Source organism: Mustela nivalis (genome assembly GCF_964662115.1).
Source record: "Mustela nivalis genome assembly, chromosome: 8".
Taxonomy (NCBI): Eukaryota; Metazoa; Chordata; class Mammalia; order Carnivora; family Mustelidae; genus Mustela; species Mustela nivalis.
The window spans coordinates 110,126,120-110,149,496 of record NC_139027.1 but is presented as its reverse complement, the minus strand read 5'-3'; the positions used below and the strand labels follow the sequence as shown (position 1 = coordinate 110,149,496).

General features: G+C 39.1%; 1 protein-coding gene and 1 long non-coding RNA gene across 4 annotated transcripts in view; one reads left to right on the top strand and one right to left on the bottom strand.

The window, feature by feature from the left end:
• LOC309871436 overlaps nt 1-1,755 on the top strand; it is a 37,215-nt gene extending 35,460 nt beyond the window's left edge. Inside the window, exon 3 of the long non-coding RNA XR_014315280.1 lies at nt 1,681-1,755. This is a non-coding gene — a long non-coding RNA (uncharacterized lncRNA). The remainder of the gene's footprint in view (nt 1-1,680) is intronic.
• The window catches only part of PAK5 (p21 (RAC1) activated kinase 5), a 295,772-nt gene that overhangs the window by 164,624 nt on the left and 107,771 nt on the right, over nt 1-23,377 (bottom strand). For all 3 annotated transcript variants that reach the window (XM_082744403.1, XM_082744402.1, XM_082744404.1), the window contains one exon: nt 7,723-7,870. The gene's annotated coding sequence lies outside the window, so the exon portion shown is untranslated. The remainder of the gene's footprint in view (nt 1-7,722; nt 7,871-23,377) is intronic.

Here is a 23,377-nt window from a genome sequence, read left to right as displayed (position 1 = left end):
ACCCACTTATTTTAACTTAGTTTCCCTGGGAAATGGACCTGAGACAAGCATTAAGTGCTAAAGATTTCACTGGAGCATGCAATCCCCAGGTAGGAGAAAGAAGAGAACAGAAGCAGGTCCGGGAAAGATAGGAAAACAAGGTAAGACGTTACGGTTTTGGCCACTATATGACCATAAACTATGAAGGAGCACAGCCAGTAGCCCAGACAAGGGCACCTGCAAAGTAACATGGAACACCTTTAAACATGTGGTACAAGGGCATATGTCCTAGAAGAGGCAATCAGATGAGGAGACAAATGATGAGGGATTTTATCTGCCTTGCTTCCTCTTCTCGCTCCTAGGAGCAAGTTGCTAAGATCTAGGTCAGTGGTTGTCCACTAGGTATAATTTTGCTCCCCAGGGTGACATCAGATGAGGGGTGTGTGTGTGTGTGTGTGTGTGTGTGTAGAGATTTTTGTTGTTGTCATAGCTGTCATCTATTGGGTAGGGGTCAAACATAATGCTAAATATACTACAATGTACACGAGGTTCCTTACAACAATCGTTCAGTCCAAAATGTCATTAGTGCTTCTGTTGATAAACCCTATTCTAGGTGAGGGTAAAGCCAAGAGAACCCAAAGAAGTGTATGAGATATGTTTGACAAAATCACCCAGCAGAAAAAGACAAAAGATATGGAAGACATTTCACAGAAGAGAAAACACAAATGGGAAACAAAACACAAAAAGATACTGAACCCTGTTAGTAATGAGAGAACTCAAATCACCATAAGATACCATTTCACACTTAACTGATCAGCAAAAATTAAGACATCAAGAATACCAAGCATAGGGAGGAGTCTCAAGGTGATTCTCATTTATGGCTGGTTGGGAGGAGAAACTGCTACCAACTCTCTAGGGAAGAGTGTAGTATTATGTTGTAAAGTTGAACATGTACACATTTGAGGTGATCACTCATTTCCATTTGCCTGGTATTGTTCCTGGTTTTAGCCCTGAAAATCCTGCATCCTGAGGAACCACATAGTTCGAGGCAAGCTGGAACGGGTGGTTTCCTATATCATGTGTTCTAGTAACTCACTTCTACGTGGATATCCCTGAAAAACTTACACACATGCTAGGAGACACATAAGAAATGATTGTAGTATCTTTGGTCATAGCTGAAAATGCAAAAATGGAAACAGAAATGTCAATCTACAGAAGAAGATATGTTCACACGATGTCACATTATTTAGCTGTGAAAATGAGCTATAGTTACATGTAACGATGCAGGTGTATCTTAGAAATATAAATGTGTGAGGAAATGAGCAAATCTTCAGACTGAGTATAAAATCATTACTATTAAGCTCAAAAAGAAGCAAAAATTAATAACATTACCTAGGAATATACTCATGTTTGGACCTATTTTTTTTTTTTTTTTTACGCAAAATAATGGTAAATGGTAGATGTGAATTTACGACAGTGGTACAAGATACAAGTGTAAACTCTGGACAGTAGGTGGGGAGAAGGAATGGGGAAACACTCTGCTCCCTCAGAGAAAAATAATAATTAGGTTCCCAGAGACTGTTCACTGGATTTTGTATCTTTGCTGTCAGCTTTAACTATATTATTTATTAGTCTTTGGCTAGGTTATTTTCTGTTTATTTTACCTTTTCTTAAAAATATAATCCTTATCTCACTTTTTAGAAATAGGTAGCAAAGAATCACCAATATATCTGCTAGACGAGAATGAATGGAATATGTTTCCCAAGCCAACAAGGGTGGGTATTTGGGCCCTGGGTTCTCCATTCAGGGGTCTGGCCAGCATTTACTTCCAGAGTCTAGTTCCCATTCTGCCTCCAAGGAGCTGGTGATGCAATCTGGTATCAGCACGCTAAGTCTCATGCTAAAAGGTGCTGTGCCTGGTGGCTTAGAAGAGCACCACACCGAAACACAAACCCAAGAGAACTAGAAGTCACTTAGGAAAACAGTAAAATAAGGCTTCTGTTTAATTTACACAATCCAGTCTCAAAGCAAAATACCCATGAACTGAAAGTTACCATTTCACACACACATCCCAGTGGAAACATACACGGACACATCTCTTTCTAAATACATCCCTGATGTCAGCTGCGTCAGAGACCTATCCAAGAAACTTGTCCTGGTGAGGATCTGGAGCTTTGATATTTTGATTTCAGACTATAATCCAAAATCTTTTATTTGGAGGACCCTTTATTTTGTGGGTATGGAAGATGCGCCACAGAAAGAGTTTTCATCGTGTAATCTACATTATCACTTGACTTCTCTGAAGCCACAAGTTGCATATGCTGAATCATGCATACAGCTGTTCTTGCATCCAGGATCTCTCTCAAACTCACCTTTCTCTCCAAGTGCCAATCAACGTATTTCCTTCCTCCCCCTTCTTTTTTGAAATAAGTATCAATCTTACCAATCACTTCCTAAGAGAAATCTTATAATACTGTTAACCATATTGCTGCAGCAACCCGGACAGCCACCCATCCACTCATAACCTGACTTTGCTCACCTTCCCATTTGCTTAACATTTTTTTTTTCTTAAATGTTATTCTTCCTACAAATTAACTTTTCTTTTCTTGAATTCTGGTACATTTCCCTATCTCTCTCTAGTCCTTAATGTTGTTCTCTCTCCTGGTGCTTGCCTCCTGCCCTCAGCACTGTATGTCTTCATTATAGGACACTGGGTGATTCTGAAAACACACTACCTGCCTTGCCTCAAATTTCCTTCCTGCTTTATCTGGCTAGGAAAAACCTATTTACCCTGTAAGCTTTAATCCAGATGTTTTTTTTTTTTTCTTGGTAGATCTCCCCTTCCTGTCTCAGTGCCCTTTTGCCATGTGACCCTGAAGTTCCTCTTACCAAGAGGTGGAGTCTACTTCTACATCCGGGCTGGTCTTATGGCTGCTTTGACATATATAATGCCGTGGAAGTGACTGTTCTGAGCCCCAGCCTCAGGAAGTCTTGCACACTTTTATTCACTCTCCAACCTGCCTTGGCCACCATAGGAATAAGCCCAGGCTAGCCACTGAAGAACTGAATTGATCCAGCTACATTCAATCAGTTACCAGGTGTGTAAGGGAAAGCCTCTTAGTCTAGCCAGTCCCCAGCCAATGTTAGCTGAATGAGATGAATGAGTGAACCCACTTCAAACCACCTAAACCTGGCCCACATCAGAAGAACTTTTTAACTCACCCACAAACTTGGCAGCAATAATACATACTTGTGTTCAGCCACTAAGTTGTGGGACTACTCGTTACACAGCAACAACTGATACCTTCTTTCTTCATCCTACTTAATAGCAGTAACACACTTACATGTGGCTCTTATTACATGCCATGTTTTCTGGTCTTTCACTTCCTGCTCTCCTTGAAAAGAACATGGGCAATTTTTTGGTATCCCCAAACTTAAATGGTTCCTGCCAACTTTCAAATAAATGGGTATCTGAAAAATAATTGATTAGTTAATTAAGGACTACAGCGATGCCTGAGGGATGGTTTTGGAGGCAAATCAGAATCTGAATCCTGGCTCTATTTCCTGTATGTGTTACTCCTGAGAATTTGGTTACCCTTGCTCAACCTTATCTGCTCATCTATACATGGAAGACCATAAAAAAATACATATGCTGCAGGAGTGTGGTGATAAAATACCTATTTCCCCTCCCCTCCACCTGATAGTAAGTGACAACTCTCTGTTCAACAAATTAGAATTAAATGATAAAATGTAATTCATTTATTATAGCACATGGCTTCAAGCATTACAGTATTTGATAAATAACAGCTCTAATATGATCATGAGATCCCTGTTGTCACTTCTTAGAGCAGTAGCTCTCAGTACTCCATCATACCCTCTTGACTTCATCTGTGCATGCTGATCTAATGGCCACTTCCGATGGCAAACACCTGGGGTTCTTTGCCTGAGGCTTCCTCTGGCTGCTGGAGTCCTCTTGGCCCAATCTATGGCAGGCCACAGATGCCAGGGAGTTAACATCCTTCACTTCTATCCAGGGGAGCAGTCTTCCATCAAGGCAGATGGGAAAAGGTGGCTGATTGCCTTGTCCTTGGTTAGGATAAATCCAAGTTTATGTTCTATATTGCAGCCCAGAAATGCCGAACGGGATAAGACTCCTCTTGGTCACAGTAATAATAAGGTATTTTTCTGTTTTCTTTCTCTTCCCCACCCCACAACCCTATATCCCTATAAAGGTATACTGCCATCACTTCCCAATAAATACCAGTATCCAAACTTTTTGTTTCACTATTTGATTCCAGAGAAATCAACCTAAATCAACTACTAACCTTTCTGTTTTATTGTATCCTTGTTGCTTCAGCATACAGTTACTTTTTCAGGAACTTTGATTCCATATGGAAGCCTAGTCTTGTAAAGATGTCTCCAACTAATCAAAGAGTTGTATCTGATCCAGTGGATGACAAGACCAATCACAGAATGTGGTATACTACCTTTAGGTTTTCTTGGATATTTTCATCATGGTTCCATTCTCTGAGTACATCAGGATGGGGTTAACTTGCAATCAATCTTGGGTAGTTCCATGCTTATGCTAAAGGGCACCTGGAACCACGGTATTGATTCCTGGCTAAGACAGAAGTAATATGTAATAGCTAGTGATTTATAACACGCAGTTAGAAGTCTGAAACTCCCCCCAAGCATACTGTACCAGCCTTTCCATGCTGCTTATGGAAACTGACGGATTGATGGTTTACACCTGTTGACCTGTTCACAAAGCCTGCTTTTAACTCCCTGGGCTGTGGTATAGGTATAAAATGCTCCTAGGTAAGCCTGATTCTTGGCTTCCCTGAGACCATGGTGTCACACGTGTATCTTGGTGGTTCATGATCTGAAGTCAAAGGGCATCAAGCGTGATGGAGAAAAGGCCCTGAGAGCCACACCTAGAAGTCTCAGTCCCTTCCAATGTTTGCTGTGCTTGCATTCTCCTGCTGTACTTTTTCCTTTGTTTTATTATAGCTGTACATGTGTAATCTACCAGGCCTGTTTTCTGATGATCAAAGGCTTTTGAGAAGGGTTTGGGGGTAGAGAAAGGAAGGGTTCTCACAACACCCAATTTTAGAACCCCTCCAGAAAGTGGTAAGTACTGGAAAGCAGTGTTCTGTACCTTGCTGAAGCTCTTAAAACACAGTTTGACTGAATTATCACAAAAAGTCTTCTGAACCCAGGGTGTGAAGTTGGTCTATGCTCCAACAGTGGCTGCTGGCTTCTTGAAATCTTGGACCTGCCTGGAAAGGTCAATGCACAATTCTTTACCCCCTCTTCCCCTCCTCTATGGCTTTGTACATGCTCACTTGGGTCAAGACATTAAGCCCTCACCTACGGAGAGCTTTCGATTCTCTGGCAAACATTGCTCAAATTCTCATATTCTTGTCTTCTTGGAACACCAGTTTTAAGGTGTATTTTAGTTATTGCTTCAGTGTTCCAACTAGGAGGAATCCAGTATGAAGTTCTAGTCTTGAAGTCATGCTTGAGGGACTTAAGCCACCAGTCCTTAAAAAATGCATAGGTTTCTTATCTAGAAGGGCACCTGTCATATGGGTAACCTCTCTGTGATGGGAGTAACAACGTTCTCAGAAGTCAGGAACCCTGCTGGAACCAGAGAGAAGTTGCACAAGAATCTGGAAGGTTCATGTCTCCAAATGTTATAAGACAACCTATCTAGAAAACCTGAGCTTTCAGAACGGAATTTTCTTTCTTTTTCACCTGACATCAACCTCCTCTGAGTTTCAGAACCAGGCTACGAACAAACATATTCAAAGCTACTCTTTGAAACTATAATACAAAAAGTAACACTGGATGAGTATATATTAAAATACAAAAGAACAGCATACCCTTCATGTGGAACTTAGAGTTACGTCTGGGGATTCATAGCACCAGTGGTCATCTAGTTTAATCTACCTGAAGCAGACTCCAAATATATTTTAAATCCATTTATTTTCAATGTCATGTCCATAAGCCAATTATCTCTTGCCTAGGCAAAGGTACTCTGTTTTCCACTATTACAGAGCCCCTATCCCTTTGTTAAACATACTAGAAAGGCCTTTTTATGTTTTTAAAAAAATTTTTATTTAATTTTTTTAAAGATTTTATTTATTTATTTGACAGAGAGAGAGATCACAAATAGGCAGAGAGGCAGGCAGAGAGAGGAGGAAGCAGGCTCACTGCTGAGCAGAGAGCCCGATGCGGGACTCAATCCCAGGACCCTAAGATCATAACCCGAGCTGAAGGCAGAGGCTTAACCCACTGAGCAATCCAGGTGCCCCAGAAAGGCCTTTTTAAACTACAAAATAAACTCACTCCCTTGCTAATAACTCTCCAATAACTTCTATCTTCTTTGGAGAAAAATCCAGACACTTTTCTTTGTCTGAAAGGCGCTCCAACTTCATCTCCTACACAATGCTTCTCCAAATCTGCTCTGCAAGCAATGCAGATCTGCTTCCCAAGCCTTGAAAGCATCTGTCTAGATCCTGGTTTATGGCACATGCCAAGGTTTTATCTCAGCGGGGTCTTCTCCATCATCCAAGTATCAAGCCAAGATTCTCTGAGTGGTCTTCTCTGATACCCAAACTAAAGTAGCCTTTCAGTCACGCTGCATCTTTTTATCTTGTTTACTGTGTTTGAAAACTGTATTAACAGCTACCAGTTTCCTATGGACATATTGACTTATTTCCTCCAGCCAGAATGTCAGTTCCTTCAAGAGCATACTTGCCTTTTCTGTTTACTACTGCATCCCTAAGGTCTAGAACGGTTTGCAGACATGGAGAAGCCACCCAATGATGTTGAATAAATGTTGAATAAATGTTCTCCTCTGCTTTTTTACTATTACATAGTTTTTACTTTCTTTAAAAGATTTTATTTATTTGAGAGAGAGTGAGTGGGAGTGTGTGAGAGTGAACAGTTGGGGGGTGGGCAGGGTGGGGGGAGAGGGAGAGGGACAAGCAGACACTCCTCTGAGTAGGGAGCCCAATGCAGGCCTCGATCCCAGGACCCTAGGATCATGACCTGAGCCAAAGGCAGATGCTTAGCTGACTGAGCCACCCAGGCACTACTACATACTTTTTATTGTGATACACTTGGCATATATCATTTGTCTGTGTTGTACAGCCTGATTTGATATTTTTAATATACTGCAAAATGACCACCACAGTAAGTTGTTAACATCCAACATCTCACATGTTAATTGTGTGTGTGCGTGTGCGTGTGTGTGTGTGTGTGTGTGTGTATGAAGAGAACTTTTAAGATCTATTCTCTTAGCAACTTTCAAATACACAATACGATATTGGCTAACTATGGTCATTGGGTTGCACATTACATCCCCATGACTTATATTACAACTGGAAGTTAGTATCTTTTGATCACCTTCACCATTCCACCGATTCCCCATCCTCCAACCCACCTCTAGCCACCTGCAATGTCCTTTCTGTAACTTTTAGCTCAGATTTTTTAAAAAATTGTGTTAACTGATTCCACAAATAAGTGAGTTCATACAGTATTCGTCTTTCTCCATGTGTGACTTACTTCACTTGGCATAACGCTCGGAAGGTCCATCTCTGTTGCCTCAAATGGCAAGACTCCCCTTTTTATGGCCGAATAGTATTCCACTGTGTGTGTGTGTGTGTGTGTGTGTGTGTGTGCATTATATAAAATAAAATTTAAAAAAGCAAAACTGTAACATAATTCATTCCCTACCTTTTTTTGATGGCTGTGGATGAATCAGACTCCAGAGGAGTTTGGCTATTTCTGTCCTGCAACTTTTTGTCGGAGTTCTTCAGTGCTCTTCATTTTTCTTCAGTGTTCATTTTGGCAAGAGGTGGAAGCATTTTGCCACAGTATATTTCTGTAACAACATGGTAGCAACATGCGTCAGAAACCCACCAACATTATGCTCCGTTTAAAAATAAACAACCTCACTTGCTTCACATTCCTCTACATGCTGCCCATCCTTTCTCTACTGTTTCAGTCATTCTTGCAGGCATGCAGCTCCTGACCTGTGATTACCTGGATCCCCCCAGCCATGTTAGGCTTCCCTAAACACCTTGCCTGCATCTCTCATAGCACTGTCCCACCCTGGTCCGCTATGAGTCCAACTCTTCAATAAGGAGTGAGCCTATGGAGGCAGAAACTGTGCCCTTGGTTCCTGATTCTCTGGGGCCAAGACCACCTCTAGAAATTCAGTCGATTTGCATCATTTGCAGTAATCACATTCTAGACAGTTGCCGCAAACACCAAATTAGCGAATGCTGAACCCATAACCTTGTTTTAGAGTTTTATGTGTGTTTCTGTTTAAAGACACATCATATATGTGTGTGTGTGTGTGTGTGTGTGTGTGTGTGTGTGTGTGTGTGTCTATATATATACATAGAGTTGATTAATTAACTTTCAACCTAGCCAATAACACCAGAACTCACACCTGAATGAAGATTGCCAAGGACATGTATTTTTTTCCCCAAGGTACTTCACACTGAGAAATACTAAACAGAACCTCAGCACTCTGCTTGGGGACCATTTCAAACAGCAAAACCACAGAAATGCAAACACACATGAGATGGTGATTTTGCAAATATACAATCCTTGAATCATGAAACTTGCCTATCTATACATTGGCTGTAGATCTGTAAGTTCTTAGCCTTGCTTATGGTCCAAAACAGCACTGCCATTTAAATGAGCAAATAGACAAATCCTATCAACTGGGTAGGAAGGGACTAAATACAGATTTCATATGCTTCATGAAAGATCCAAATTTAAAAGCAGTTATTCTCTCCTATCTTATTAAAAGGACAAATCCCAGGTCCTAGTTCTTTTCTCTTTCCTGATATTAATCATTGCTCATCCAATTTTCCGACAAGTTCAAAGAAAACATCCCTGAAAATAATTATAGGTTGACAGTCTACCCTATCCATTATGGGACAACCCAAACTGTTTCCAGAAGACAGCTCCTTTTTTCTCCTTGAATAATAAGAAATACCTGCTTTTATTTCATTACATGCATCAGTTAACTGTAGGTACACAGTATACATACTTAGTACACTTGTATTTTCTGTAAAAATGCCAGTACTTTATGACAAAAAAAGTGGAGGTATCACACTTTAAGTATCTACTTTTCTGTACCTTAAAAAGTGTTTAAGTCTTCTTAATGGACAGAGATTTATGTTTTAAAGCTGTTGTAAGGATCTTCCCATTAAGTTTACTTAATATTTTAAAACTGGTTAAATTTAAATTTGATTTATTTGTATTTCATGGGAGGTAATTTGCAGATAAAATCGTCATCTTAAAAGCATGCCTTATGTTTCCAACTATGTTTCCATTGCTAAAATCAGAACTTGCTAAAAATGCATGTCTTGGATAGGTAACAGGATATCTTAGATGGTTCTGAAAGCCCAGTTTCTTGTATGCTCTGTTGTTTTAACAGGTTTTTAATTGAGTTCAAAATCAGCTAAAACATAAGTAGACATAACTTCGTTTTAAAGTCTTGTGAGATTCTCTTCATATATTTCAGAGTAGCAGAAGATAAGTCACCTTGTCAGGAAATGCAATTTCATGACTGATATAGCCATATGGGTCTCTCACATAACAATAATTCAATATATTTTATAACAGAAATAACTTGACCCAGAAAAGTAAAACAAAATAAATACATCTTATTTTTACACTTTATTAGTACTATCATATTACATTTTCTATACAATTACCCAATATTTTGGTTTTAAATTTTAAACTTTATTTTATAATTAGCTTTGTTTTTAGTTGTCTATTTATTATACAAATAACCAAATTAATTTTAAAAATTGGATGTCATAAATTTAATGTGCTTAAATCATCACTAAAACTCTCCTCTCCAATTTTTTTCTTTAAACATGCCGTTTAGAAACCTTTATCTATATATCTCCCTAAAGCCATACTGCCACTGTTGACCTAGAAAAAGCAATCTGAAGGCTCAGTTGACTATGTTCAGTTAACAGCTATACTACTCTGAACCTGATAATGTACATGAGGTACGTTATGAGGTACTGATGCCAATTAAATTTACTATTTTGGGGGCACCTGGGTGGCTCAGTTGCTTAAGCGACTGCCTTCAGCTCAGGTCATGATCCTGGAGTCCTGGGATCAAGTCCCGCATCAGGCTCCCTGCTTGGTGGGGAGTCTGCTTCTCCCTCTGACCCTCCCCCTTCTCATACTCTCTCTCTCTCTCATTCTCTCTCTCTCAAATAAATAAATAAAATCTTTTTAAAAAATAAATAAATTTGCTATTTCCAACCTTCAAGAGGAAGGGGTTGATTTTGAAACCAATAGACTTGGCTTCAGCTTGTAGTAGCTGCACAGTTAGGGTCTATTTGTCATTCTGCAAGTTTATCCATTCATCTGAAAAGTGGGGATGGACACAATTTTCCCTACTACAGAGGGGTTCTCAAGATAAAGTGAAAATGTCCTAGGTAAAGTACCTGGCCAATAGTGACTAGTAAAAAACGTTAGTTCTGGTTTTTACTAAGTATAAAACCAACCCAAGAAGCATTTCAGACAACAGAATATAGCTCTTAAAACCAAAAATCAGAGACCTGTCACCTGTGAATAATTTGTAAAATATAACAAAAAACCCAAGTTCTAGTTTACCCATACTGTGAATAATTTGTAAAATATAACAAAACAAACCCAAGTTATAGTTTACCCATACTTTTTCCTCCTAGCCAAATATGCATCTCTATATGTGTGTCTGTTATAGAGATGGATCCAAAGAAATATGACTTTTTTACCCACAGGTCTATGCCATTTTGTACATTTCATTTTCAGAGATTCCTAGATTCACTTCACAGACTCAATATGGCCTCTCCATATTGGGTTCCTTGACCATGAGCTCAAACAAAAAAAAACTTTGCTCCAAATGGCACCTGACTCAGAGATAGAGGTATTATTGGGCTCCTGGCCAATTACTGAAAAAAAAAAAATCTATGTTTCTATCTTATGTAAACTAGAACAGTTTTGCCATCAATTATATTAGTACAAATGCTCCTATTCCCTGCACACTTGTTTTTCCTCTCATTTAAGGAGAGCACTTATGCAGATCATTTTGATAAGGAAAATCTGTGTTCTAAGATGGCTGACTGAGTCAGCAAAGGAGTCCCAGCCCCTTCCCTGGGGTTCTTCTGGGTTCTTGTCACTGCTCTGTTTCCTACACACACCAGAAGTACCAAGTAATTAAACTTCTAAACCTCCAAGGTCTCCAAGAGCCACTTGGGTCTTCTTCCATCAGGACCTAGTCCAGATTCTGTAACAATTTCAGGTTGTTTAGACCCACAAAATGAGACCCCTCAGCCCTGCAATCCTAGAATGCCTGTTGCATTATTCACCCTTTTATCCGATAATTTCTCCTTATACCCAGAAATTTAAATATGAGTGGCAGGTTTGATATGTGGTCATATGACTCTTATGTTAAAAAAAACAAGACTTTGTTTTCACTCTCTTCAAGAGAATAGACTATGATCTTGTCCTCATTAAATAGTGGGTTCGGAGCAAATAAAGTCCAATGGATTATGAAATCATGAAAGATGCTAAATACCATCAGGTCAAAATCTTACAACAACGCTGAGACATTGGGATAAGAGGAGAGAAATAAATTGGATTGTGTGGAGAAAACCTATAATTTATTTTTTAACCTTTTTTTTTTTTTTTTTTAGCTAGGATAACATCTGTCCAAAACCAAATTCTTGAAAATTTATCTTCATCACTGTGTCATTTGATAATAGCTTTTTCTTTGTGTATACTTGATAATGGGGATAATTCTATACTTTCAACTAGATGTAGCACTGCTCATCTAATAGGAAAACCCTTAGATACACAAAAGGGTTTCATTGCCAGGTTTGACAGTATAAAAGTCAAGTGAAAAACAAGCTGGCAGAGACAGTTTAATATAAACCTCTTCTGAGGACTTGCAAACAACATCACATTTGTTTTCTGCTACTCATCTGCCCCTCTGTGATCTCTGTCTCTCTATATAATAAAATATTCATAGCCAGAGCTCAGCAGTCCTTCCTCTCTCTTCACTGTTGGAATAAGGTGTATTCTGCTCCCTGGGAGCAAAGAACAAATAGAAACACTAAAACTCTGAATACATAACTTTGGGGGAGAAGAAAACCTCATCCACGGAAAAACAGATTTTCTTGCATTCAAAGCAAGATAACGGTGACATATGGAACTGCATTTTTTTTTCAGTAATTACTTATGCACTTGTCAAATGCGCTGAATCCTCTCTAGGGAAACTTCTAGGGAGTTTACGGAACTGTTCCTCTCTTTGGATTTCCTCTAATATGAATTGTGCACTATTTTGTTTTTCTTTTCAGGGAATAATGAAGCTCAACTTTCTAAAACCAATCTCATCTTTTCCTACAGGAAATTAGCCAGTTTGAAATTCTGGCCTCTATCTATGCAACATTTCCCCAGAGACAATGGAGGGATTGTGCTTTTTAGGACTGAACTGCAGGTAGTATTCTCATGTTAATCCTCCTTTCATCTGCAAGACCAGTTTGCGTGTTGGCTTTTATTTTAAGGAGTAACCATTCTTTTTTTTTTTTTTTTACGTTTTTATTTAATTTCTTTTCAGTGTTCCAGCATTCATTGTTTATGCACCATACCCAGTGCTCCATGCAATACATGCCCTCCATAATACCCACCACCAGGATCAACCATTCTTTACGCTAACAACCGAACAATTAAGTTTGGACATATTGGATATATTGGTTTTCCAGTTGAATAGAAAAGGTATTTTGACTTTTTATTTACAAAATGCCCCCAAGTTCTAGTTCCACAAATGAGTACTTGCTTTTCAAACTTGATTGACTAAATGAGTCTGTATCTGGGCTTCCTTATCTCACACTCCTGGTACTGACATGCTCTGTCATGCAACTTTCAGAGGGTTAAATGAGAGGGTGTACGGATAAGACCTTCAGACTCTGAAGCGCTCTACACCATTAGAAGAGTTATTTTAATTCCTAGGTGTTTGAATGATACAAACATTAATCTGATACAGGGAACAGAAAAGGTAACAGCTCAAAAATTGGTGATAACATCTTTGGAATTATGAGGGGTCTCTAGCTTCCACCTCACTCCATCTGCCCCTGTCTGAGCTGATGCTGCAGAGCTTAGATTTCCTGAGCAAGATGATGAAATAGTGGGGAGATAGACACAGAGAAAAGGGGCCACATGGAGTTCCGTGTTTATAACCATTCCCCTATTTAAAGCAGGGAGTTCTTAAGTGGGGATAATCACTTCAAGTTCTTGGGATCATTTAGATAGGATTTATGGGTTCCATGAATTTGGATGAGAAAGAAATTGCTTCTCTATTATCATCAGCATTGAACAGGCAACAAAAGCCAGGAACATGCTAAGGACTGGTAATCAAGAAACATAAGCCTTTCTATACCACATTGTAATTGCTGCAGACACTTTGAAACATCATCTGCACTCCACACTACTCCAAATGTAGAGCAGTTATTAGGTCTGCCATTAGGTGTTATATTTCCAAATCAAGTAACTCATATCACCATAACACCAATTTGTTTTATTTAATGTTTTGATAACTTTATGCCAATATAATTTGTTTCCTTTATTACCCTAGGTATTTTATTCTATGCATTTTGAAACAGTACCTTGTCACCTAGGTAACCTAGCAACTCCACTCCTAGGTATCTACCCAAAAGAACTGAAAACCCATACTCATATTCTGGTACAGCAATGGTTATAGCAACGTTATCTGTAGTAGCTGAAAGGTGGGGTCAACCCAAATATCCATCACCAAATGAATGGACAAATAGAATGTGTTATTTCTAGTCAACAGTATGATCCAGGCATAAAATTGGATGATACATGCTACAATGATACATGCTACAATGTGAATGAACCTCAAACACGCTAAGGGAAAGAAGTCAGACATGAACAGTCACACGTGGTATGATTCTATTTATCTGAAATACCCAGAAAATGTAAATCCAGAGCAAGAGAAAGCAGACTGCTGGTTACCAGGGCCTTGGAGGTCAGGATTATGAAGAGAATGGCTTCATGGGCACAGGGTTTTATTTTTGAATGGGAGAAAGATTTGGGAGCTAGATGGATGTGGTGGTTGTCTAAATTTACAAATGTTAAATGCCAATGAGTTGCTTACATTAAAATGGTTAATTTTATGTTATGTGAATTTTCTCTCAACAAATAAAACCAAACACAGTATTAAAAATTGGCTCCTGGGGGATGCCTGGGCAGCTTAGTTGGTTAAGACGCTGCCTTCGACTCAGGTCATGATCCCAGCATTCTGGGATAGAGTCCCACATCAGGCTCCTTGCTCAGCAGGGAGCCTGCTTCTCTCTCTGTCTCTGCCTGTCACTCTGCCTGCTTGTGTGCTCTCTCTCTCGCTTGCTGACAAATAAATACATAAATAAATAAAATCTTTAAAAAAAAAAAAAAAGGCTCCCGGGGGTGCCTGGGTGGCTCAGTTGATTAAGCATTTGCCTTCGGCTCAGGTCATGATCCCAGGGTCCTGGGATCAAGCCCCACATGGGGCTCCCTGCTCAGTGGGGAGTCTGCTTCTCCCTCTGCCCCTCTCCCTGCTTGTGTTCCCTCTCTCTGTCAAATAAATAAAATCTTTAAAAAAAAAAAATTGGCTCCCAGTCTTCCTGAGGCTGCCAAAGGAGTCCACGGCACAGCAAAAGGATAAAATTCCCGAGTTAAAGGTTTCTAGAATGACACGGCCTCCTCTTCCTCTGATCCAACTGAAGATGCTAGCCTTACTCCACAGTTATTCAAATTTCCCTAGAATACCAGAGTACCCCAAAGCCTGAAGTTAGAGTTAGCAGAAAGCAAGGATACAGCCACTGACCATTAAGATCGCTGTTGAAAAATTTATATTTGCCTCTATACTTCTCATAAACTCTTACAGTTACATTCCAAAAAAAACACAGAATGACCAAAAACTTTCCAGATAAAGGTGGTTATTAGCTTTCACAACAAACTACATCTTTTAAATGACCAAAAGTGGTAGACCTCTTTTGTCAATGGTAAGGTTTCCCCACACTATCAGTTCTCCTGTGTAATATTTTAGGAATATCTTTATGCTAGGTGCAGTGCTGCACTAGGTCCACTTCCTCTATGTTATTTTTTTCATTCAACAAATATACATTATAATATCCACTAGTAACACATGTTGTGAAGAAAAAGACTGGGCAGGAAAGAGAATGACAGAAAGTTACTAAAAAAAGAGATCAAGAAAGTGACTTGCAAGAGGTGGCCTTTGAACAGAAACCTGAATGAAGTGAGTATTTGATACTCATTTGATACTCATAAATATTCATTTGAGTAATACAGTGAGATCAATAGTGTCCTAGGCTATGGAGATAGCATGTGCAAATATTCTGAGGTCAAGAATGAACACGGAACAACACTGAAGGCCCATGTGGCTACAGAAGAGTGAGGAAAGAATGGTATAAAAATAAGGCAAGAACATGTAGCCACTAACCAGACTCTGGATGGCCTTATAGGCCATAGTGAAGATTTTAGATTTTATTGTAAATCTGATGCGTAAGCAACTGGAAAGCCTTGAGCAGAAGATGGCATGATCCAATTTGCATTTTGAAACTGTTCATAGATGTAGTAGAGATACAACAGGTAGGCAAGGTTGTAACCTTAAGAGGCTATTTAGGTAGTAGAGGCAAAAAAAAAAAAAAAAAAAAAAAAAAAGTGATAACAACCTGTACTAGGCTGGGAGTAGTAGAGACATTGAGAAATAATCTGATTTTAGATATATTTTGAAAGTACAGATGACCCTTTGATGGGGTGGCTACTTGACCCTGAGCCAGGTGGACAGCAGTACCACTTACAGAGCTGGGAGGCACTTGGAGAGGAGCAGATTTAAATGGTGCTGTTGTCCATTTGAGCTGCTATAACAAAACATCACAGCCTGAGTAGCATATAAACAACAATAATTTATTTCTCTACAAGGTTGAAAGCCTGAGATCAGGATGGTAGCATGGCGGGGTGATGACTGTGTTCTGGGTTGCATTTTCACATGGTAGAAGGGGCTCAGAGCTCCATGGGATCTCTTCTTCAAGCACACTAATGCTATCCATGAGGGCTTCACTCTCCCAGCCAAATCTTCTCCCCAAAGCCCTACATATTTCAACACATACTTTGTGCAGAGGACACAAACATTCAGACTGTAGCTATGTGTTGGTCAAGAAAATCAAGCATTTAGTTCAGAACATAAGAGATTTCATCACACAAGATGGCCCAAATTCTTTGTCTTTTGCATGCTTTTCACCAAGTAACAATTTAGGTCCCTCCGCTCCATGGTTTGGCTATGTCACTTGATTTGGCCACCGGGACATTAGCCGTTTTCCTGTATTTTCAAAGACTTGTGCATTTCTGACTTCTCTTGTGCGTCTGCCATTACCATGAAAACATATCCAAGATAGTTGGATGCAGAAAGAGAGACACAAGGAGAGAAACAGTATGGCCCTGAAACCCCAGCCAAAGCCATCCCAGACGAGTTAGCAGCCACCTGGTAAACATATACAAGTCCAGCTAACTACTAGTAGAGTCATCAGGTCAACCTACAGTTGACCCAAGATATATAAGCAAGCCAAGCTTAGATCAGTGCAACCCTGCAGAGCTGCAAACTTAATAGATATATAAATAATTGTGCAGCTGGTTGTTAACACAGCATTTTCATGACAATATATGGCTGACACAGGATGTACCCAAATATGAGAAATACACCTCATCCCAGCCAATCCAAAGAGGTGGTTCTTATATTCTAATCTGCTTATGGGTTACAAATAGAAGGTCTGAAGGTAAGAAATCAGTAAGAAAAACTGAATCATAAATAATGAAAAACCATAAAATCCAGGTTCCCTCACTTGTATAGGCCCATTCCAACAAAGGCCCAGCCCGGGTGACTGAAATTAAGCTTTTAAAAATCTATAATTTAGGGCTCCTGGGTGGCTCAGTGGGTTAAGCCACTGCTTTCAGCTCAGGTCATGATCTCAGGGTCCTGGGATTGAGTCCCGCATCGGGCTCTGTGCTCAGCAGGGAGCCTGCTTCCTCCTCTCTCTCTGCCTGCCTCTCTGCCTACTTGTGCTCTCTCTCTGTCAAATAAATAACTAAAATCTTTTAAAAAAATCTATAATTTAGGGCGAAGACATGGGCAGATATTTCTGCGATGAAGACATCCAAATGGCCAACAGACACATGAAAAAGTGCTCAGCATCACTCGGCATCAGTGAAATACAAATCAAAACCACAGTGAGATACCACCTCACACCAGTGAGAATGGCTAAAATTAACCAGTCGGGAAATGGCAGGTGTTGGCGAGGATGCAGAGAAAAGGGAACCCTCCTACACTGTTGGTGGGAATGCAAGCTGGTGCAGCTACTCTGGAAAACAGTACGGAGGTTCCTCAAAAAGTTGAAAATAGAGCTACCCTACAACCCAGCAACTGCACTGCTGGGTATTTACCCTAAAGATACAAACGTAGTGATCCAAAGGGGCACGTGCACCCAAATGTTTATAGCAGCAATGTCCACAATAGCCAAACTATGGAAAGAGCCTAGATGTCCATGAGCAGATGAATGGATAAAGAAGATGTGAAATATATATATATATATATATATATATATATATATATATATATATATATATAACATATATATATATATTTGGTGCCACTTTTTGATGGCTGCAGCAAAAGATATACATATATATCTTACTATTTGCATCAACGTGGATGGAACTAGAGGGTATTAAGCTAAGCGAAATAAGTCAATCAGGGAAAGACAATTATCATATGATCTCTCTGATATGAGAGATTTGAGAGGCAGGGAGGGGGGTTGTGGGGAGAAGGGAGAGAAAAACAAGGTGGGACCAGAGAGAGAGACAAACCATAAGAGACTCAATCTCAGGAAACAAACTGAAGGTTGTTGGGTGATGGAGGGGAGGGATGGGGTGGCTGGGTTATGGACATCGGGGAGGGTATGTGCTATGGTGAGTGCTGTAAATTGTGTAAGACTGATGATTCACAGACCTGTACCCCTGAAACAAATTATATATTATATGTTAATTAAAAAATCCATAATTCAGGAAAGTTTATTAAGTCTTTAATACTGGGATATATTTTAAGGATTATTATTAAATTCAAGTCATTTCTCTCAAGTGCAAGATTTTAGTGCATTTCAGAATTTCTTCAGATTGCCAACACTCAACTACTGATTTGTCATAAAAACCCTCATTGACTTGGCTTCTCATACCTATCATGCATAATAGGAAACAAAGACAGATCATGACCCTAAGGCTCAAGGCCATTTACTTATTTATGGACATTGAGACCCTGAAACAGATCCTAGCAATATGTTCACATCATTGTATTTTCACAAAACATGCAAAAGTAAGATATTTTACCAGTAAATGGTTAGGACAGCTGTCTCTTTACATTCCAACTTCCTACATCATACTTCCCTATGTGTTGCACAGAGTCGGGGTGGTGATGGTTATTTTGGGGGTCTAGCTAAGGGGGAACTTGAGCTGAGGTCGTATTTGGTTTGTAGTGAGTGGACTATATTTATGTGTTTTGCAGTAAATTTCCATTATAGTTCAGTTTCTGTTGGTCAGCCTGATGCAGCAATGTCTTTCAGGAATTCCAGGGGCTGAATGACCCAGTATCACAGCAGCTGTGGATGTGCATGCATGGAGGAAGTCTGCCTTTTCTAAAGCTTATTAAGCTCTGTGACATGGGGACAACATTTCCCAGGCTAAGAGGTATTTCCAAAGATTCACAACATGTTTATTCAGAAAGTTGATAAGGTTTGAACTTACCATCTACTGCAATCTGGTAAGTTGTCATGAAGGTCTCAAGAAAACAAGGGATACATTAAAACTCCCTGCTTCAATCACATAAGAAACGCATGCTTTTATGTCATCTTTGTATTTATTAAAGAATGGAGGAAAAACAAAGAAAAAAATTAAGAGAATATGAGACTAACCATTAAAATGTTAAGTCAATAAAAATCATTCTGACATAGAAGAAACCTCTGGTACAAAAAAGTTTTCAGACCACTGTGAAAGCAGTCATTAGAAGAAAAATTGTGGGGTGCCTAGGTGGCTTAGTTGTTAAGCCTCTGCCTTGGGCTCAGGTCATAATCTCAGGGTCCTGGGATCGAGTCCCTCACTGGGCTCCCTGCTCAGCAGAAAGTCTGCTTCTCCCTCTCCCTCTCTCTTTCTCTCCCTCGTGGCTTGTGTTCTCTCTCTCTCTCTCTCTCTCTCAATTACTCAGTCTCTCAAATAAATAATAAAATCTTAAAAGAAAAATAGTAAAGGTTTGAAAAATATAATTAGGTTTTGTCTGGGTGGCTCAGTCAGTTAGGTGTCTGCCTTTAGCTCAGATCATGAACCCAGGGTCCTGGGATCAAGCCCCTCACTGGGCTCCCTGCTTAGGGGGAAGCCTGCTTCTCCCTCTCCCACTCCCCCTGCTTGTGTTCCCTCTCTAGCTGTATCTCTCTCTGTCAAGTAAATAAATAAATGATCTTTAAAAATAAATAAACAAACAGACAGGTAGAAGGAAAACAGTGAGGAAAAGTAACAGATTGGTTCTTGTTTGATTATTCAATTAATAAAAAGGAGCAGATCATATGAATAATGAAAAATACTGAAATCCTTCCTGATTTGACACAAATGAAGATTATGAAGAGAACATAAAACCCATCACAGTCACAACAAGGAAGACATTGATGAGTAAGTGGTGATGCAATTCATCAGAGGGTATTTAAGATTAGTCATTGCACAAGCAAACTTCAAATGCCCTGGAATCTTAGGCCTCCTGTATTCAAAAAATGTGATAAAGATTTTCCAGAATTTGATAATTAAAAAAAAAAAGTTTTCATATCTTTACTGATAAGCTGTAATGCCAAAATAAACTTTTCTAAAGTGTATTTATGTAAAATAAATCTCAATCAGACTCCTTAACAGAAGGGCTGCTTTCTGTTTCTATTTACACTATAAAAAGATATCTCAAAATAATTTTTTTTTTTAAGAGAAAGAGGGAGGGAGGGAGGGAGGGAGAAAGACAAAGAACAGACAAGCAGGGGAAGGAGAGCGGGAGAAGCAGACTTTCTGCGGAGCAGAGAGCCTGACTGACGTGTGGCTTGATCCCAGGACCCTGAGATCAAGACTGAGCCGAAGGCGGACACTTAATCGACTGAGCCATGAAGGTGCCCCTCAAAATAATTTTTTTAAAATTTTTTTTCAGTGTTCCAAAATTCATTCTTTATGTACCACACCCAGTTCTCCATGCAATACGTGCCCTCCATAATACCCACCACCAGGCTCACCCAACCCCCCACGCTTCTCCCCTCCAAAATCCTCAATTTGTTTCTCAGAATCCATAGTTGCTCATGGTTTGTTTCCTCCTCCAATTTCCCCCCAAAATAATTTTTATATTTAAAGGTAAAAAGATAATCGGAGCATTTTCAGCCAAAATACATATGGGTCCCCGTATCACAGAAGTGGGGTGGGAAGTCTACTAATAAAAACACACTGCTTTTCTGATTTTGTGATGTTTCCATTATTAGCTTTTTAGCTTTGTAATTTTGTGATGGATTATTTTGTTCTAAGTATTCGCATCCTTACTTAAATTTAGTGTCCACTGGCATCTTTAGAGTTATGGATCTTGTTTGCTGGGCCATCGGCTATGTTTTCCTTACTGTGATTGCTCAAAGTTTAAATTTTAAAAGTTAACGAAAATGTATATACAAAGCATGACTAACAGTTCGATCAAATTAGAAATATCACAGTCAAAAAGCAGGAGCTTTGGTAACCCTGTCTGCCTTTGGGATGGCTCCCCACAGCAATTTCACTTCTGGAATTCATCTTCAGCTGGGTGGTATGTGTCAATAAATTGAAAGCCTGATAAGGGTAACTGATTTTAAGTGAAACTGAAATTAATCAAATGCAGGCAACATGGGGTATAGGAATTTTTTTTTAAACAGAGAAAATTATGAATAGATCTTTGATTGTATGACTGAAAGGAAAAAAAGCAGAAGGATTTTTATCACGTGGTTAAGGGGGTATCTGCCATGTGGTAAAATGTTATTATTTGTCCCCCTTTGTAGTTAGTAAATACCTGGGGAGGGGATAGATACTTTGTAACTAGGTAAATGCCCTCTTCTCCCCAAACTTCAGCCCACTAACTTTAGCATCCATCAGTGGATTGTGTCTGCAACAATGATTACTGTGGTATTTGTCTAAGGGGAATGTCCTTTCTTCTCTTTCACTGGAATTTATTTAATTCCATTTATTTAAATGGGATTCTTCCCTAAAGACAAAATGCCCCTTCACTCCATGTATATATTCAATTATTTATTTATATCTGCAGGTACTTAGGGACATTTATCATTTTTCTATGGGTTACAATCCAAAACTCTCATCAAATATTTGGTAGCTCAAGTTATCCCAGGTTTGTCTATTTGGAACGCCATCAGGTTCGTCCGTGTATCCTGTTGACAGGTTCTTGTTCTTTTGAGGGTGTTACCTTACTTTTTGACAACACAAATATTCCTTCTGGGCAGTTCTCATCTTTTCCCAGCCCCAGGCATGGAATCAGTTACTTTTGCAAAGAGCCCTGGTTCCTTTATCGGGAAATATTGTTAAGAAATCAAGATCTGGGTGCTAGATATGCTCTCTTTTCCTTAGGGGTCACTGACTTTAGACTCTGTGGACAAAGCTAGGAAATGTATGTATGTATACTAACCTATGCATATACACACACCTGCATTCGTGCATACCTCAATCTAATCATGAAAAGGTGTTAGAGAAATCCAAATTAGGAGATTCTACCAAATTATTGAATAGTGTATCTCAAGTGTCAAGTTCATCAAAGGAAGGAATAAACAACTGTGTTAGTTTGAAGGAGACAAAAATATGATAACTAAATGTAATTTGGAATCTTGGATCAAAGAGAAAAAGAATATTAATGGGAAAACTGATAAAATCAAATAAGGTTTGTAAGCTTAGTTTAAATGTTATAAGTTTGTAAGCTTAGTTTATAAGCTTAGTTTTATATAAACTGCTTGGTTTATAGCAGACGTTGGCAAATTACAGGCCATGAGCGAAATCCACCACCTGTCTCTGCAAATAAAGTTTTATTGGAACACAGATACTCTCATATGTTCATGTAGTCTGTTTCTTTGTGCTACAATGGCAAAGTTAAGTAGTAGTGGCAGACACTTAAAATAATTACTGTCTGGCCCTTTACAGAAAAAGTTTGCTAACTCCTGTTTCTTTTTGTTGTTGTTGTTTTTAATGTAACTTGTATTTTTTAAGAGGATTTTTATTTTTATATTTTCATATTAACATACAATGTATTATTTGTTTCAGGAGTACAGGTCTGCGAATCATCAATCTTGTGCAATTCACAGCACTCACCATAACACACCCTCCCCAATGTCTATAACCCACCCACCCTATCCTTCCCCCCTCTCCCCCCCAGCAACCCTCAGTTTGTTTTCTGAGATTAAGAGTCTCTTGTGGTTTGTCTCCCTCCCAGGTCCCATCTTGTTTCATTTTTTTCCCTCCCTTCCCCACCCTGTCTTTCAAATCCCTTTTATCGGAGAGTTCATATGATAATTTTCTTTCTCTGATTGACTTAATTCACTTAGCTTAATACCCTCTAGTTCCATCCATGTCATTGCAAATGGTAAGATTTGGGGGTTTTGGTGACTGTATAGTATTCCATTGTGTCTTCTTTATCCATTCATCTGTTGATAGAAATCTAGGTTCTGTCCATAGTTTGGCTATTGTGGACATTGCTGCTATACACACTCAGGTGCACGTCCCCCTTTGGATCACTACACTTGTATCTTTAGGGTAAATACACAGTAGTGCGATTGCTGGGTTGTAGGGTAGCTCTATTTTCAACTTTTTGAGGAATCACCATGCTGTTTTCCAGAGTAGCTGCACCAGCCTGCATTCCCTCCAACAGTGTAGGAGGGTTCCCCTTTGCTTCCTCACCAACATCGGTCATTTCCTGACTGGTTAATTTTAGCCATCTCCTGGCCAACAGTCTTATACCATTTTTAAATTCTTATTTTTGGCAATTGTACTACCGTTATGTAAAATGTTAACATTAGGGATGAAAAGTATAAGGAAACTCTTTGTATTATCTTTGCAACCTCTTCCTAGATCTGAAATTTTATAATAATAATTTTAAAATATTCAAATGAAGAGCTACCATACAAAATTCAGGAAATTTCCTATAAAATCTCTGAGGTTTTTTTTTTTTAAGCCAAGTCATTTCATAATATTTTCCAACAGTCAAAGTAAA